We start from the raw sequence: 18455 nt of genomic DNA, 5'->3' as shown, positions 1-18455 counted from the left end.
CTTGTTTTCGGTATAAAAACTGTTCCTCTCCCCTCTTTTTTTTCCTCTGCAACATACCTGGACAGTTTTAAGTCGCTTAAACTTGGGCGCTTTTGTAAAGCGTCCATGCAGGGTATTTTTATCTTTTTAAAGTGTTTTTTAACATCTACTCTTCAGAAGACTTTTCAGTCTGAGTCGGAGATAGCACATTTCAGCTTATGACTGTATTCAGTTTCAAGAAAAAACATTAGAATTTCCATTTAAATGTCTTGCTATAATTTGAGTATTCCCCATTGCCCATCCTCCACAATACAGTTTCCTGGGTTTAATTCCTAAATAGTGAACTGTCAGCACTTTTCTCTGTTCAAACCAATACCATATAGTTTCTGATAAATGGAATGAGGTGGGAAAAAACTGTATTTCAACTGCGACCTAGGGCCGCTGTGTTGTATGCTGTCTGTTACGCTCAGCTGTTGTACTGTGAGACCTGATGCTTTGTTGGGGTTCACTACGTCTCATTAATGGTCCATGTGGCGTCTCTAGCATTACACATAGTGTCATCTACAACAATTTCTAGGAAATAGTGCCTAGGTATGAGAATGTTGGGCCGTGACACTGAGTTTAGGAGAACTAAGTCAACAGATAGTCGTTGTTCCTTCTTCCTCTACTCAAAACATCCAAATAGGTCCCCTTTTCTTTTTTCAAGCACCTGATGTTGCGTGATCAATTTTGTTGAACCAATGAGTGGAATGGAAGAACTAAATGACTTCTCTGTAAATAATTTAAGCTAGTAGTATAACACTTGTTATATCAGCGGCACCCAGAACTAATGAGAGTCATTGTTACCGTTAAGCCTAAATGGTAAGGGAAAAGGGATTACCAGGGCCCAGGGAGACTTACTGCTGTAGGAGACAACCACCTACCCGATAGCCACTTATGGTGCCTTCATGGAAGAGCGTAGACACTGCCAACCTGAACCCAGCAGGGAGAAGCTGGAAGGATTAAGTGCAGGCCGACTTCATTTTATTGTGTTTTGCTTTGTTGTGCTTCCCAGATACTGTGTATTTTACAAATTGAAGGTTTGTGGCAACCCTGCGCCCAAGAAGTCTATAGACGCCATATTTCCTACGGTGTTTGCTCACTTCATGTCTGTGTCACATTTTGGTAATTACCACAATATTTCAAGCTTTTCATTTATTATAGTGATCTATAACCAGTGATCTTTGATGTTACTCTTGTAATTGTTTTAGGGTGCTACGAACTGGACTCATGTAAGACAGTGAACTTAATTGTTGAAATGACAAAAAGGGTTTAGAATATTACATAAACTTAGTTGATAAAGCAGTGACAGGGTTTGAGAGGATTGACTTCAATTTTGAAAGATTTCCTGTGGGTACAAGGCTATCAAACAGCATCACATGCTACAAAGGAATCATTCATGAAAGAGTCACTCGCTATGGCAAACTTCATTGTCTTATTTTAAGAAATTGACACGGCCGCCCCAAACTTCAGAAACCACCACCCGGATCAGTCAGCAGCCATCAACAATGAGGAAAGACCCTCTACCAGCAAATGATCATGACTTGCTGAAGGCTTAGATGATGGTTAGCATTTTTTAGCAATAAACTATTTTTTAATTAAGGTATGTACCTTTTTTAGACCTAGTGCTACTGTACATTTAACAGATTACAGTATAGTGTAAACATAACTTTTATTTGCACTGAGAAACCAGAAAATTTGTGTCTCACTTTATTATAATATTTGCTTTACTATGGTGGTCTGGAACAAACCCACAATATCTCTGAGGTAACCTATACCCAAACCTCTTTCCCTCCACAGTCCAATGTCTAACTGGTGTCTTTCATTGCTAAAACCAACCTAAAAGCAGAGGGCAAAGATGTAACCTCTAAAGTTCAGGCTCATTGGGTATCATTCAGGCTGAAGAAAGATAGCGAATCTGACAGAAATGGAGACAATTTTATCAAGAAGCACAATAGTAAGTGTATGTATCACATAACAGACCTTCAATTTACATAAAGAACAAAATACTATCACTTATGGAAGAAATATTCAAGTCAATAATTATGGAGACCTCAGCACTCCTCTTTCTGTGATTGGTGGACTAAGTAGACAGAAAATTTGTATAGATAAGAAGACTTGAACAGCATTACCAACCAACTTGATGTAATTGACATTTATAGGTGATTCAATCTAGCAATATCAGAATAAACTCAACAAGTGCACGTGGAACATTCACTAAGACCATATTTTGAGCCATAAAATAAATTTTATCAACTTTTAAGGATTGAAATCTTAAAAATTAGAATATATTTTAGAAAAATAGAAATAGATAAATTCCTTGAAAGATACCAACTACTAAAGCTTACGAAAGGAGAAAAATATAACTCAACTATCTCTATATTCATCTTAATAATTTTAATCCTTAGTTTAAAAACTCTCTCACACACACACATCACACACTTCTTCCAAGAAAACTCCAGGACCAGATGGTTTTACTATTGAATTCTCCCAAACATTTAAGGAAGGAATAATACAAATTCTATACTAACTCTTAAAGAAATTAGAAGAGGATGGAATACTTCAAAACTCATTTAATTAGGCCAGTATTACACTGATTTAAAAAAATGACAAGGACAAGAATAGGAAAGTACAATATCATGCACAAAGAGGCAGAAATTTTGCCAAGTAAAATCTAGCAGTACATAAAAAAGATGACATATGCTAAAAAAAAAATCAAGTTCATCTTGGGAATGCAAGTTTGGTTAAGATTTCAAAACACAATTAGGGTACTTCATTATATCAAAAGACTGTAAAAAGAAAAATCACTGTCATCTCAATATGAAAATAAAAGTCACTTGAAAAATTCAACATCCAGTCACAATAAAAATTTTCAGAAAAGTAGGAATAGAAGAAAGTTTCCCTAAACTGATAAATGGCAACCGTGAGAAACCTACTGTTAATATTATGAAAATGAATGCGTTCTTCCTAAGATTGAGGACTAGACAAGGATGTCTGTTTTCTCTGCTTCAATGTAACATTGTGCTGGAGGTAACTAACCAATACAGCAAAGTATGAGAAAGAAAGAAAAGTCACACAGATTGGAAATGAGGTAGGAAAACTAGTCATCATTCTCAGGTGACATAAATAGTCATTTATGTAGAAAATCCTTAAAATGTACAAAAACAACTACTAGAACTAATAATGAATTCAGCAAGGTGGCACAAGTTTCAATGTTACTATACAAAATGAATTGTATTTTTATAAACAAGCAGTGAACATTTAGACATTGAATATTAGAGAACAATACCATTTTAATGGCATCAAACGTACATAGAGATAAATTTAACAAAATATGCACCAGATTTTGTATGCTGAGGAGTAAGAAGTATTTCTGAGAGAAGTTCAAGTATACCCAATTAAATAGACATAGAAGATACAGATGTTCTTCCAACATCTGTCTACAAATTCAGTTGAATGCTAATCAAAATCTCAGTGGTCTTTTCTTTATAGAAATTCACTTATGCTTTCAAAAATAGATGGGGAAATGAAAAGCATCTAGAAACAATTTTGAATAAGAATAGTAGTGGAAAATTCACAGTACTTGATTTCAGGACTTACTATAAAGCTACAATAATCAAAACTATGTGGTATTGGTCTAAGGACACATAGTCGATGGAACAGAATAGAATCCAAGAATAGACCCCTATAGATATGGTCAGTTGATTTTGGGGAAAGATAATTCAATGGTGAAAAGACAATTTTCAACAAATGGTGGTAAAACTATTGGATATGATACACTAAACGATGAAGTTTGATCTTTACTTTGTACTGTTTACAACATTTAACTCAATGTGGATCATAGTCCTAAATCTAAAAGCTAAAATAAAAATTTAGATATTCAGAGGGCTAGTAAACAGGAAAATGGCAGCAAAGAAAGGCAAGAAGTAAAGCCATTTCTCTGGAGAAAACTCAACTGTGTACAGTATGGTGTGGTATCTGTCACAAAAGCCAAGAGATTTTCATAAAAGAATGGGAAATCTATATCAAATGCTGCTGATAAATGGAATTCTAAGAGAAAACAAATTAACCATTGAATTTGGCAAGGTCATTACTGATGTTGATGAAAGCCATTTTAGTTGAGTAGTGGTTGGGGAAAATGTTAGACTGGAGTGAGTTGGATAGAAAATGGGAGGTGAGTCAGCAAATATAGAAGCTTTACCCAGGAATTTAATTTAAAATAAAACAGAAAATTAGGGCAAGAGGGAGATGTGGGGATCAGGAGATGAGGTTTTAAAGATAGGCAGTATTAGAACATGTGTGTGAGGTTATAGCAATCAAGTATAAAGGGAAAAGTTGATGATGCTGAAGAGGAAGGGAATGATTACAGGACTGCGGGCATTAAGACAAGGGGGAATTGTATTCACCACGCAGATGACATATTGACCTCTAATAGGATCAAGGACAATTTTTCATTAACAGGAGTAATGCGAGATATACAGCTAAAGAAGGTGAAGTTGATGAAATGGGTAGTTGAAAGTTGAAGTAGCTTTTGTTCTATTGAACTCATTTATATATCACACTGAAGTTATATGTGTATGATTACAAGGAGATTATACACCAAAAAGTTACTAGTTAAAATTTGGAAGGTGGAAATGAAGGCACACTTTAGGGGCAAAAAAACTCTATACATGTTTTTATTGTTTGAATATTAGAAATGACCAAACCAACCTAAGGTGGAAAGAAGAATCATCCTGATTTTTAGTTGGTGTCAGATTCCACAGACTGCAGATTATTTACACCTGATTTCTAGTGGCAGTGGAAACTTTGGGTGGTTATCTGTTCAGTTCACCACGACCTTCATTCCTTAAGAATCTTTTTGCCCCTATCCTTCCCCCTACACATTCTAGAAAGTCATCCTTTTGGCAACCATGTGTATGGTAAAAGACTGCCTCTCTGGTCAGCCAAAGGATTGTCTCTAATGGATTTGTAATGGGAACTGAAAAGGGCTAGCTTATTCTGTCCTGGGCTCTTGATCTGCGGTGATTCTGATTCAGGAGCTGTGGGACAACCACCTTCCACCACACAGAAATAATTAGAGATAGCCAGATAACAGAGAGAAGAGAAAAAAGCCTAGAAGAGTACAAATCAAAGACCCTGTGGCCAAAGAAAGGGAAGAGAATTAAACATAATGAGAATGAGGCTGGGAATAAGCAAAAAATAAACTGAGAGAAGAGCTGAGTTGTTTTTAAAGGCTTTTAAATTTCCTAGTTCTGATAACTTTTGTGACCTATCGATGCTCTTACCCTTTTATTCAAGAATACAATTATGTATCATTATAATTATCTCATTTTCCTTAAACTATCATAATTAATACACTAGATTTCTCTCTCTAAATAGAAAAGCGGCATCACAGGAAAACTGTGGCTTAGTCATTTTGAAAAGATTTACTTATCAGCTTGAAAAGAAAGAGATGGCTGAGACTGTGCATATGTGAAACAGCTCTAGGAAGGCATAATTCAGTGTGCTAACACCAGGGCCAGATCTTATCTTTAATGGGTAGAATGACTAGAGTGAGGTTGGGTAGGAGTGGGAGCATGTGGGCTGATTAGGAAAAAACTTTCAAAAAATTCTGGAATTAATAATTGGCCCAGAAAAAAATTACATACATTCATTAGTTCAACAAATATTTTTTGAGCAACTGCTAAAAGCCAAGTATTGTTATAAGTGCTGGAGATAGAGCATAAGGCCTACTGCTGAAGTTCTAATGGGGGCCAGGGTGGGCAATAACAAATAAAAATATGGATGAATGCTATTAAAAACATAAAGCAAAGGCAGGATTTAGAGAATGCCTGGGCAGGTATGCTGTTTTATATAGGGAGGCCTAACTCATAAAGTGACATTTAAAGCTGAGATCTGACTGAAGTGAGGGAGCAATCCAGGTTGATCTCTGGGAGCATATTCTCATGTGTTTGAGCAAGAGCAAGATTTCCCATGAAAAGTAAGAAAGGAAAGTGGTAAATGCTTGAGTCTTGGAGCGGATGTGAAGTGGGGAGGACCAAGTCCTGGCCATAAGGACTCTGGCTTTTACTCTGAGTGCTGTGGGAAACCATTGGAGTGTTTGAGCAGAGGAATAAAACAACTCAAGTCTTAACAGATCACTTCAACTGCAATGGGGAGAATAAACTATTTGGGCAAGTCTAGGAACAGGGAGACCAACAGTATACTCTTAGAATGCTCCAGGTGAGAGAATTTAGTAACTCAGACTGACATAGAAGTGGTGAGATATAACTGAGATACGCTTGAAGGTGGTGCTGGCAGGATGGGCTGATGTGACAGTTGTGAGTTGTGTAAGAGAAGAGTTTCCATTTTTGTTTGATTAAGTTTTGGCTTAAACAACTAGGTGACTAAAGATGTCATTGATGAAATGAGGAGTCACAAAGAAGATGCCTATCTGTAACTAACAAATGCCACTTGGAAGATACCAGGCACTATTGGAAGACGTGCTTTAAACATATTAGCTCATTTAAGCAACTCTGGGAGATAAAGTAATAATGTTGTACCCATGTTGCAGTTGAGGAAACTGAGGCACGGAGAAGCTATGTATCCTCTGCCTAACTATGACAAAGGAAATTTAGGATCTGAATTTAGAGAGCCTTGCTCCAGAATCTGTTCTGGAATCTATCCAAATGAATACATTCAGCAAGCAGTTGGATACAAAGTTGGCTTCAGTTCAGAGTGGGGGTCAGATCTAGGTAGAATTATACATTTAAGAGCTGGCATATTGATGGTATTTGAAGCCATTAATTTAGTTGAGATAATTTAGGGAAAGAGTATAGATGAGGAAGATAATAAGTTCAAGGGCTAAGCTCTTGGGCATTTCATCATTTAGAACTCAGGGATGAGAGGAAGCTCCATTAAAGAACACAGAGGAGTAGAATAGCTACTGGAATGGGAGAAAAACCAGGAGAGCGTAGTATCTCTGAAACCAAGCTTAGAAAGTGTTTCAAGGAGGATGGTCAGCTCTGCCAAATACTGCTGGTAGCTTGAAAGAATGAAGTCTGAGAATAGACTACCAATAGATTTGGCAAAATGAAGGTCATTGGTGTCTAAGCATCTTCAGGGGAATGATGAGGAGAGATGCTCTAGGGAGTGGATCAAGAGGGGGGCAAGAGGAGGGGAAATGGAGATCACAACTTGGACAACCTTTGAGGATTTTTTTTTAAATAAAGGGGAGCAAAACTAAATTCTCTTTTTCTTCTCTCCCCTTGTCTCCCCTCTCATTCCTCCATACTGTGACAGCCCATCATTACCAAAATGGTGAGTGCCAGAGAAATTGTGTTCGGGGCCTTACAAATCAGAATTCTCAGAAAGATACTCGACCAACAGCCAATTGTACACCTATTTTTGTCTCTGCCTTTTTCTGGTTCATGGGCCAGTTATCTATCAAGCACCTGACCTTACTAACCCAGGTGACCCCCTCAACCTCAACCCCTTCATAGCCTCCTCAAACTCCCAAACTGGCCCAGGTATGTGTTTTATAATTATAGCATCCTGCACTTAGTTTTATGAAACTTACAGCAGTTTCGATGATTATTTTATTTATGCTTATCTTCTCTGTTAGACTGTGCCAAGAGAATAGACTCTGGAGTCTGAATGCCCAGATTCAAATCCTATTCACATACACTAGTTGGGTGACCTTAGGCAAGTAACTTAGCTATTCTGAGGCACTATTTCCTCATCTGTAAAATTGGGGTTAAAGTAGCTTCCATCTCATGTAATTCTGTGATGTTAATACTACATGTAAAGGTAACTGGCACTCAATAAATTTTAAAATCATTGTAATTATATTTAAGTGGAAAATATGTGTTTTAAAATATACACCTAAAAAAACCCCATAACTAATTTCTTTCTTTCCACATAAACTATTCCGTCTTTTCATCCCAGCTTGACCTTCCTGTTTCAGATACTAAGCACATTTCTTCGTTTCTTCCTTCCTTCCTTCTTTTCTTCCTTCCTTCCTTCCCTCCTTCCTTCCTTCCCTCCTTTCTTTCTTTTTTAATACCTGATTGCAAAACCCATTATCTTGAAATTACCAACTGATACGTTTTTGTTTTTGTTTTAATGGAAATGGTCTAAAATGTTAGAAGAAATCTCACCATTATTTTCTTTCCACAACATAGAAGCAACTTTCTCATTGTTCTGGAATGTCTACTGAGTTAAGAGGCACTGACTGATCTACTGCGTCACAACAAGCCACCTCTAAATTTGTTAATGTCTTAACCAAATGATTAATTATGGTTTATTATAGTTTTATGGGTAAATTGGGATCATCTGAGTAGTTATTGTTTGGTTTCTCTCATACTGTTTCAGGCAAATAGATGCTGGGGCTATAGCCATCTGTAGGCTTGAATGTACTGGATGTCAAATGTGGTTTCTTAACTCACATTTATTGATTCTGTCAGCTAGACTGGGCAGAACAGCCTGGGATGACTGGACCCCCCCCCCCAATCTCTCTCTGTCTCTCATTGATTCTTCCTGTCTCCTCCCTCTATAAGCTTCCCCATTTGGTGGCTTGGGGTTTCCAATAGAATGGAGATCTCAGTGTATTCAGACTTCTTACCCAGTGGCTATCTTTCCCAGAACAGGCAATGCAAGAGACTTAGGTGAAAACTACAAGACTTCTTAGGGCCTTGTCTCAGAGGTCACACAGTGTCACTTTTGCTGCACTCTGTTAGTCAAAAGCAAGTCATACGGCCAGCCCAGATTCAGGTGGAGGGGAACACACAAAAGTATGAATTCTGAGAGGCATGGTTCACTGGGGGTCATCTTTGAGGACAAGCTACCACCTATAAACATCAGCCTATAAACATACTCAACAAAATCACAAAGCGCCTTTCTCTCAGAGGCTTATAGTATAGTATAGGGCAAGATTTCTTCACTTTGGCCCATCTGGCTTTTTAATAAATTAAATACATTTTATTTTTTAGAACAGTTTTAGATTTACAGAAACATTGCAAAGATAGTAAGTACAGAGTTCTGTATACCTACACCTACTTTCCCCAATTATTAACATTTTACATTAAGGTGGTATATTTATTACAATTAATACACCCATCAATTGATACATTACTAGTAACTAAATTCCATACTCTATGCAGACTTCTTTAATTTTTACCTAAAGTTCTTTTTCTGTTCAAGGATCCCATCCAGGATACCACCATACATTTATTTGCATATATATATTTATTGAAATACAGTCAGTTTCTGGTGTGCAGCATAGTGCTTCAGTCATACATGAGCAAACATATATTTGTTTTCATATTCTTTTTCACCATAAATTAACTACAAGATATCCAGTATAGTTCCCTGTGCTATACAGTATGAACTTATTGTTTATCTATTTTATATATATATTAGTATCTGTAAATCTCAAACTCCCAATTTATCTCTTCCCATTCCCTTTCCCCCCGGTAACCATAAGTTTGTTTTCTATATTTGTGAATCTGTTTCTGTTTTGTAAATAAATTCATTTGTCTTTCTTTTTTTTTTTTTTTTTTAGATTCTACATATAAATGATATCATATGGAATTTTTCTTTCTCTTTCTGGCTTCCTTCACTTGACCCATCTATGTTGCTGCAAATGGCATTATTTTATTATCTTCATGGCTGAATAGTATTCTATTGTATAAATACCACAGCTTCTTTATCCAATCATCTGTCGATGGACATTTAGATTGTTTCCATGTCGTGGCTATTGTAAATAGTGCTGCTATGTACATTGTGGTGCATGCATCTTTTTGAATTGAGGTTCCCTCTGGATATATGCCCAGGAGTAGGATTGCTGGATCATATGGTAAGTCTATTTTTAATCTTTTGAGGAATCTCCATACTGTTTTACTTAATGGCTGCACCAAACTACATTCCCACCAACAGTGTAGGAGGGTTCCCTTTTCTCCACACCCTCTCCAGCATTTATCATTTGTGAACTTTTGAATGATGGCCATTTTGGCTGGTGTGAGGTGATACCTCATTGTAGTTTTGATTTGCATTTCTCTGATAATTAGTGATATTGAGCATTTTTTCATGTGCCTATTGGTCATTTGTATGTCTTCATTGGAGAATTGCTTGTTTAGATCTTCTGCCCATTTTTGGATTGGGTTGTTTTTATTTTTTTTTTATTATTAAGTTGTATGAGCTGCTTATATATTCTGGAAATTAAGTTCTTGTCATCCTCATCTTTTGCAAATATTGTCTCCCATTCTGTAGGTTGTCTTTTTGTTTTGCTTATGGTTTCCTTTGTTGTGCAAAAGCTTACAAATTTAATTAGGTCCCATTTGTTTATTTTTGCTTTGATTTCTATTGCCTGGATAGATGGCCCTAGGAGAACATTGCTGAGATTTATGTCATGTAATGTTTTGCCTATGTTTTCTTTTAAGAGGTTTATAGTGTCTTGTTTTATATTTAAGTCTTTAAGCCATTTTCAGTTTATTTTTGTATATGGTATAGGGGAGTATTTTAACTTCATTGATTTACATGCAGCTGTCCAGTTTTCACACCACCATTTGTTGAAGAGACTGTCTTTACTCCTTTGTATGTTCTTGCCTCCTTTGTCAAAGATTAATTGACCAAAACTTTGTGGGTTTATTTCTGGGCTCTCTGTTCTGGTCCATTGGTCCATATGTCTATTTTTGCACCAATACCATGCTATTTTGATTACTGTAGCTCTGTAGTATTGTCTGAAGTCTAGGAGGGTTATTCCTCCAGCTTCATTCTTTTTCTTCAGTATTGCTTTGGCAATTCTGGGTCTTTTGTGATTCTATATAAATTTTAGGATTATTTGTTTTAATTCTATGAAAAATGTCCTGGTAATTTATAAGGATCACATTAAATCTGTAGATTGCTTTGGGTAATATGGCCATTTTAATATTAATTCTTCCAATCCAAGAACATAAGATATCTTTCCATTTCTTCGAGTCATCTTTAACTTCCTTTGTCAATGTCTTGTAGTTCTCTGCGTATAAGCCACCATATATTTAGTGTTTATATCTTTTTAGGCTCTTCTTAGTTTTGACAGTTTTCCCAACTTTTCCTATTTTTGATGGCCTTGACAGTTTTGAGGAGTCTTGGTCAGGTGTTTTGTAGAATGTCTCTCTATTGGAATTTGTCTGATTTTTTCCCCATAATTAGACTGGGGTTAGGGCACAAACATACACTATGTTTGATGTTAACCTTGACCACCTGGCTGAAGTAGTGTTATGTCAGATTTCTCCTTTATAAAGTTACTCTCTTGAGTCCTGCCTCTCCACTCCCAAATATGGAAGTTACTGTGAGAGTCCCACACTTAAGGAGTGGGGAGTTATGCTGCATCTCCTGGAGGGAGGATTATTTATATAAATGATTTGGGATTCTTCTGTGAAGATTTGTCTCTTCTCTCACTTAATTATTTTTCAATAATTTGTTTATATCAGTATGGACTTGCAGATATTTATATCATAGTTTAGGTTAAACCCAATACTATTTTGTGTATTTATTGCTCAAACAGTTCCAACTTTTGCCCTTGGGAGATCTTTCAGATTGTTCTTGTGTCTCTTTGATATACCCGTATCAATTTTTTTTGTAGTTTTTGTTGTTTTTTGAGTACTTCTTGCTTTCTATCACTACAAGCTGCTCTAGGATCACCTTATATATTTCTTGCCCCTGACCTAGAATCTGACTTTTGTCTAAGGACCCCTAGTTCCTTTTATTAGAAACCAAGATCTGGGTGCTAGCTGTGCTCATTACTACAGTGTAGATGTTGTGGGCCTGATAATTCTTTGTTGTTGGGACCTGTTCTGTGTATTGTAGCATGTTTAACACCATCCCTGGCCTCTATGTATTAGATGCCAACAGCAACCCTCCTGAGTTGTGAAAATCAATAATGTCTCTAGACATTATCAAATGTCTCCTGAGGGCACAATGTCTCCTGGTTAAGGACTGTTAAAGAGACAGACCTGCTGAAAATGACAAGGATATAATGTAATGGGGAACAGTGGGAGACTTGCAGAAGAAGCCTCTGAGCCTGTTTGCAGGTATTGGGAAAGGATTCATAGAGGAGGTGCCATCTGAACTGACAATAGGTTTGATATTTTTTGAGCCATTATCATGAGTCAGGCAAAAGATGTTTAATTTTTTTTTCTTTTATCACAAACTTAAAAAACAGTTACTTCACAGGTGAAGAAACTAGAGTTCAAAGGGACAAAGTAACTTGCTTAGAGTGCCTGAGCTTGTCTTGAAGGATCCAGTTAACCATGTGCATGGAGAGCTTTGAGGGCATTGACATCTCCTCACACTGCTCAAATCCAGACTATCTGAACCTCTCCTTTGTTTATAACAGTGCAATACCATCTCATTTTTAATTTTTTTTCCATTGAATTCTGACTTCTTGAGAAGAGAAATGATTCAGTGCTTGCCATGTTTTAGGTGGACCAGTAAACATTAGTCCATTCCATGAAATTTCCCAGTCACATTACAAAATCAACTCATGCTTCCTTCTGGTCAAACTGCTATCAGCCAGCATCTCTGGTGGAGGGCTCACTGCCCAGCACTCCAGCCAATCTCCTGTAGTCTTGGTCACTCCACCTCCTTATTGTTTTACTCCCAGCACCTCAAAAGGAGTAGTTGGCTGGTGTCAATGACAACCTCAAACTGATTATAGTCAGTAGCACTTTGCCATGGGTGAGAGCTGCAAAGGTATTCTCTAAGGAAGGCAAAAAACATTCTATACCTCTGTTATTAAAATGCAGAATGTGTTCCTACTGGTTTCTACATGTAATGTCAGTTATCTACTTTTGACAATTCCTTTTTCCCATATGATCCTTCTATCATTTAAGGATAGGTTTTACACAGACCACAGAAGGCTTTTAAATTCTTCACATTCTTATCCCAATTTCCTTTTCTTTCTTTCTTTCTTTTTTTTTTCCTCCCTGGAGGTAGGGAGGTTTTCTTGTTTATTAAACAAAACAGGGAAAAAAATTCCCTGGTTTTTGTTTTGTTTTGTTCTTATTGTTTTTGTGCCTTTTCTTTTCCCTACAACTTCTGAATCTGCTATTTGCAGTTGCTATGAAATTTTAAATCTATTGAATTAGAAGTTTTTCTCTCTCTGGTTTCAAGACTCACTTTCCTTCTTCCTTTCCTTTGCTAAAATTCTGGTCTAATTAAAAAAACAGTAGATCATAGTTAAATAAAACTGTACCCAGGATAACCCTAATTTCCATATGCAGATTTATCTGCACTGACAGCATCCCCCCCCTTACACACACACTCTCTCGCTCTCTCATTCTCCTTTCCCTCCTCTCCATCTCCCTATTGCATTGTGTCTGACTGATTTTCAGAGCACCTTCGCTGTTTCCCCCTTCTCATTCCCTTTCTGTAAAATATCTAGACAGGAAGGAGGTGGCTGCAGAGGCTGAACAAACAATCTCATATTCTGCCTGCAATGTCATCGTTTCTTTCCCCCATTTTAGGGGGCTGAAGTTGTCCAGGAAGGGGATGCAGAGGAGCTGAAAGGAAGGGGGGAGCTCTCCAGAGGCAGCTGCGGTCAGGGGCAGGGACCGCCGCCAGATGTGCCTGCCTCTCTGGGCTTTGATGCGAAAGGGGCAGCAGGAGGAAATATTGGGAGACAAAAGCCCCGGTTTAAATGATCATTTTCTTTATTTAACATGGCAGCAGACACTCTCTGCGTAGGATCATCATGCCGAGCATAAACTGGACTTTCCCACTTGCGTGGCAGGAGTGAGACAGATCACTGTGTGCTAAATGAGCATCTGAGGTAAGACCCACTCTTACAGATACTTAATGTTTTCCTATCAATTAATTTTCTTAAATATATGTTTCAGCCTCAATCACAAACAGTATAGTGGGGGCAAATCTTTGTTAATTTGCATTTAAGGATCTAAGAAAAAGCAGAGATATAATGTGTTCAACTCAATTTGAGGAGGTTAGTTACTTTGTCAATTCCATGTGTGCTTTTTTTTTTTTTTTTTTAGAAAAAAAATATTTGGTTCAAGAATAGACTAGTGTCACCATAATCAACCAGTGGTGATAATACTGATGTTCAGACTCTTAAAAAAACTTTGCAAAAAGACAGTGAGCTACAGATGCATGTGCTGTATTTTTAGCTTACCTACAAATATTAGAACTCTTATTAAAATGATAGGGTTTTTTTTTTTTAGCAGAGAAGGAATGAATGCTGCATAATTAAGTACAGTATTTAATTTGGCTGTTGTGAAGCAAAAGAATAAGGTAATAATTTTTATTGTACTAATCAGTCTCAAGATGTTCTCTGTGTTAATTGGGTTAAAAAAATTGCAGTACTTATTAGAAATTCTAATTTCACAATGCAGCACTGACAATAAGCTCAGCCAGTGAATTATTCACATCTTTAATTTGCTCACTTAATGACAGTGTTCTGTAATCAGAGTGCAGAGACTGCTGCCTATGCATTATGTATGATGCTCAGGACTTAAATGCAGGACATTATGAAGCTCTCAGTGGTTCAGTAATTAGTTTTCCACAAGACAGGATTTAGATATTCACAGATAAAAGTCCACAGTTGGATAATGCTAAGGTTGCAACACAAAATGACAAAGGAAAGGAAGCTCAAAGTTTAGACTGAAACTTTGTCTCTCAGGCCTTATCCACCGTGGAAACAGAATCAAGCCACCTGAAATAGTTGCCCAGCTCTGATCACATGTTTGAAAACTGTTTTTGAACAAAGTTGTAGCAGGCAAGGCATTTGAACAATTTCAGTGGACCAGAGGGGAAAGATAAAACCTTTTTAATTAGTGTTCACAGAAGCCCTGCAATATATTCTCCTAATAAGTCGGTAGTATGCATAGCAGGCATTTTCAATGTGCTTTGTAACTTAGTTAGTGCAAATGCAAATCAGGTTACAATAGTGTTTGGCTGTAATTGTGTTTGTAAAAGGGTTACATGCCCAAATGGAGATTGAGCTTGCTCATGGTTTTGTTCCAATTGCTTCTGAGGGGAGGTTTGAAAACCAAATGAGATATTAAGTGAATTTGGGCATGAAAGGAAGTAGATCTGAATTGTCAGTGCGACTTTGGAATTTCTTACACTTGTCGGTTTAGAGTTGTCAGTTTTTCTTTAGTGATTCTGTCATAATTGTTCTGCCATAAATTATATAACCTTATTGGTTATCCAGAAACATTAGCAAAACTTCAAAAATGTGTACTAACTTTGGGAAAACATTTCATAGTATTAATTCTAAAGTTTAATGACTAAATTGAAGTCTCTAAATACAATGTGTGTGTGTGTGTGTGTGTGTGTGTGTGTGTTTTCTTTTTTAAGAACATGCTGTTTGGGGGTATTTTTGAAGATTTAATTGATTTTTATTAATAAGTTCTCATTGCTTTATCATTTATCAGTCTCAGATTTGTGCTCATTTCTAAAACCCTAGTGTTAGGATCCTTAATAAAAATTAGTATCCAAAATTGGAAAGCACAGTAATACTTTTATAGATTAGAACTTTTTTTCTAAAGAAAGTTGAGTTGAGAAATCTATAGGCAAATGTCACATTTAGTGAATGAATGAACTAGCCAAATTAAAAAAGAATTATATTTCATCAAATTTGAAAAACTTTAAATTAAGTAAAGTCACACCTCTAAATTTGACTTCTAACTTCTAGAACTGAAAAGTTACTTTAACAAAATGAAAAAGGTTGTCTTATATGTTTAGGAAGCTGTTGCCTTTGTGATACTGAGAACATAGTTTTTGGGAAAGGACACTTGGTTGGAAGAGGCATTAGAATACTGGGCAGCTGAGCAGGGGACTTGGCTTTGACTTGGGTTTGGATCCAGCATAATTTGTGACAGTCAGATGGTGGTAGTGGTGCTGGTGGGAGCTCAAAGAAACGGTTGGGAATTAGAAAACTTGTTAACTAGTCTCATTTCTGCCACAAACCAACTATGTGACTTTGAGCACTTAAAATCACTTTCCATTTCCTCAACTGTCAGACAGGAACAACAAACTTTTCTAGGCTTTAGAAAAAACAACTGTAGAGTTGTTATGGGGATAAATGAGGTAGATGGAGTGAAAGTTTTTCTGAAAATTTAAAAGCACTAGCCAAAAATAAGTTATATTAAGGATTAGCATAAAACTAAATGTGTTTCTTTGAACTGTACTATTTATTATGAAAGAGATTCTAATCCGGATTTGCAACACTATAATGCAAAAATGTGAAAATATTGTCAAGTAAGTCTATTTAGATTTAGTTTAATGAAAATAAGCCATGAAAAATTTCCTTCTTAGGTATTTGGGGAAGAATAAGAGAGCTCTGAGAGTTCATATACATCATTGTGGTGTCACTACTCCAAAAAGGTTAGCAATCCTCTTGCTTTAGACAATTCTTTCACCCATCACTTTCGAGAACTTACATATTAATACTCTAAGATGTCTTATGACTGGAATATCTGCCAGTCACTAAGATTTAAATCATTCTTCCCTTGATTATGCGAGTTAAATTGAAATCATTTATACCACCAGAATTTTGGAGCTCTTTTACTCACCAAAAATCAATCAATCAAAAATTGATTATCCTGTTAATTTTTTCTTTCATCATCTGTTGAGCACTTACAGTGCTATCAAAAATAACATGCCATCTCTCCCTTATTCTTATGAGGCAGTTATTTCTGTATTCCAGATGACAGACTGAAGCACAATGAAGTTAAGTAACTTAAAAATACCACAGGCAGTGAGGGGTAGAGTTGAAATTGAACCAGCTCTGAGTCCTGAGGTCTCAACCAATAGACTGTATAGTCAGTTCCTAAGGCCCTGTGATAATTGCTGAGGTAAGATAATTGATTGAGACTCCTGCTTTCAAACTGCTCACAGTGGTAATACTTGAATTTCTCCTACTTGCTCAGTATGAGAACCTGCTTCTCATAATGTGGTCTACAGACCAGCAGCGTTGGTGTCATCTGGAACCAGGCCTAGGTGCTTCACAAATTTTGATCTGGCTTTTAAATCACCTGGGGATCTGGTGAAAATGCAGATGCCCATTCAGTAGCCCTGGGATGGGGCCCAAGATGCTTTTCTAATAAATTTCCAGGTGATGCAGTGTTACTGTTTGGAGAAGCCTCTATTTGGTGAGTTCTGGAATTACTCTCATTTCCCCAAGTTTGGTACCCAGCATGTCAAAGGTAGGCCATGTGTACCAGATTCTTTACTGAGTCCTACTCTTTCTCCAATTCTGATGTTTTTTGGGTCCATATAGAATAGCTTCCACCTTGGTTTCCTGACTTCAGCCCTCTTGTGCCCTGAGTCTCAGCCTACATAGCTGTGGTGCTGGCTACCTGCTTAGCTCTGGCTTACACCTTTTCCTACAGGTCTGATCCCATACTCCTAGTCACTAGCATTGACTGACATATCTCTGTTGTGGCATCAGCCTGGTTGAAGATCTTCATTCCCTTTTCTGTGTCAGAATCACCTGTGAAGCTTATTAAATACCTGCAAGCCCTTCAGCACCACTCACATGGATTCTGATGCAGTAAGCCTGGAGTGAGCCTTGGGAATTTTTTTTTTAATCTTTCACAAAGTGTCATAGCTGATCTGATGGGCAGCATAAATGAAAACACCATCCCAGGGTGCCCCTGCTGTGCCCTGATCTGAAGGGGATTCTTTAGAAACTGATACTGGCATAGCTTGGGTTTAAGTTTGCCATCCACTAGGAACATTTTGTCTATGCCTCTATGTTAGCAGTGGGAGCACAACACAGGAAAAATTTAAAACTTTGCTGAGCTGGTTTCAGGAAGGCTTTGCTGAGTGATTGACATTTGAATTGGCTAGCCAATGAAGGAATAGGCCTTTTTTTTTCCAAGCCAAAGGAATAGCATATACAAAGCCAGAGAGATAAAAATGAGAAAGTAACCTTTAATCTGAGACACCCATTTTAACAAAAGTATTTAACACACAGAAAGGAGGAGTAGGAGACAAAATTATAAAAGTAGGTAGCCTCACTTTTAGGATCTTATGTTTTAAACCAAAGAGTTTACACTTCACTCTACAGACAGAATTACCAGAGGTTTAAGATGGAAAGCAAGGTGATCAGATGTGTGTTTTGGAAAAATAATCTTGGTATTGAGACATACGAATTTAGTGGGGCAAAATTGAAGATAAAGAGACAAGTTAGGTACCTGCCGTATTAGTGTGAGATGGGCCCTAACCTAACTTCTTCTATCTCAGACACTGATGATGTTTCTTTATCACCTATCACACTTATATTTTATAATAACCACTTGCAGTTTAGATCTGATAAATGGCATGGCCTTGAGAATTCAGAGAACTCAGTGCTTTTATGAGCCATCACTGGTTCTTCCTTCTCCTGATTATTTTACCTTATAATGTTGAGACAGTTAGCTTTAGGGTTCTTCCCTTGGGAGCTGCTTAGAGCTTTTAGG

At 37.0% G+C, this 18455-nt stretch overlaps 1 long non-coding RNA gene across 6 annotated transcripts in view; it reads left to right on the top strand.

Moving 5' to 3' along the window:
- The window catches only part of LOC105063771 (uncharacterized), an 864622-nt gene that overhangs the window by 380 nt on the left and 845787 nt on the right, over positions 1–18455 (top strand). For all 6 annotated transcript variants that reach the window (XR_006722441.2, XR_012508690.1, XR_012508689.1 and 3 more), the window contains exon 2: positions 13705–13807. This is a non-coding gene — a long non-coding RNA (uncharacterized LOC105063771). The remainder of the gene's footprint in view (positions 1–13704; positions 13808–18455) is intronic.

The sequence above is a fragment of the Camelus bactrianus genome, chromosome 8 (genome assembly GCF_048773025.1).
Source record: "Camelus bactrianus isolate YW-2024 breed Bactrian camel chromosome 8, ASM4877302v1, whole genome shotgun sequence".
Classification (NCBI taxonomy): domain Eukaryota; kingdom Metazoa; phylum Chordata; class Mammalia; order Artiodactyla; family Camelidae; genus Camelus; species Camelus bactrianus.
The sequence above is the reverse complement of the archived record's forward strand: the minus strand, read 5'-3'. Positions and strand labels throughout refer to the sequence as shown.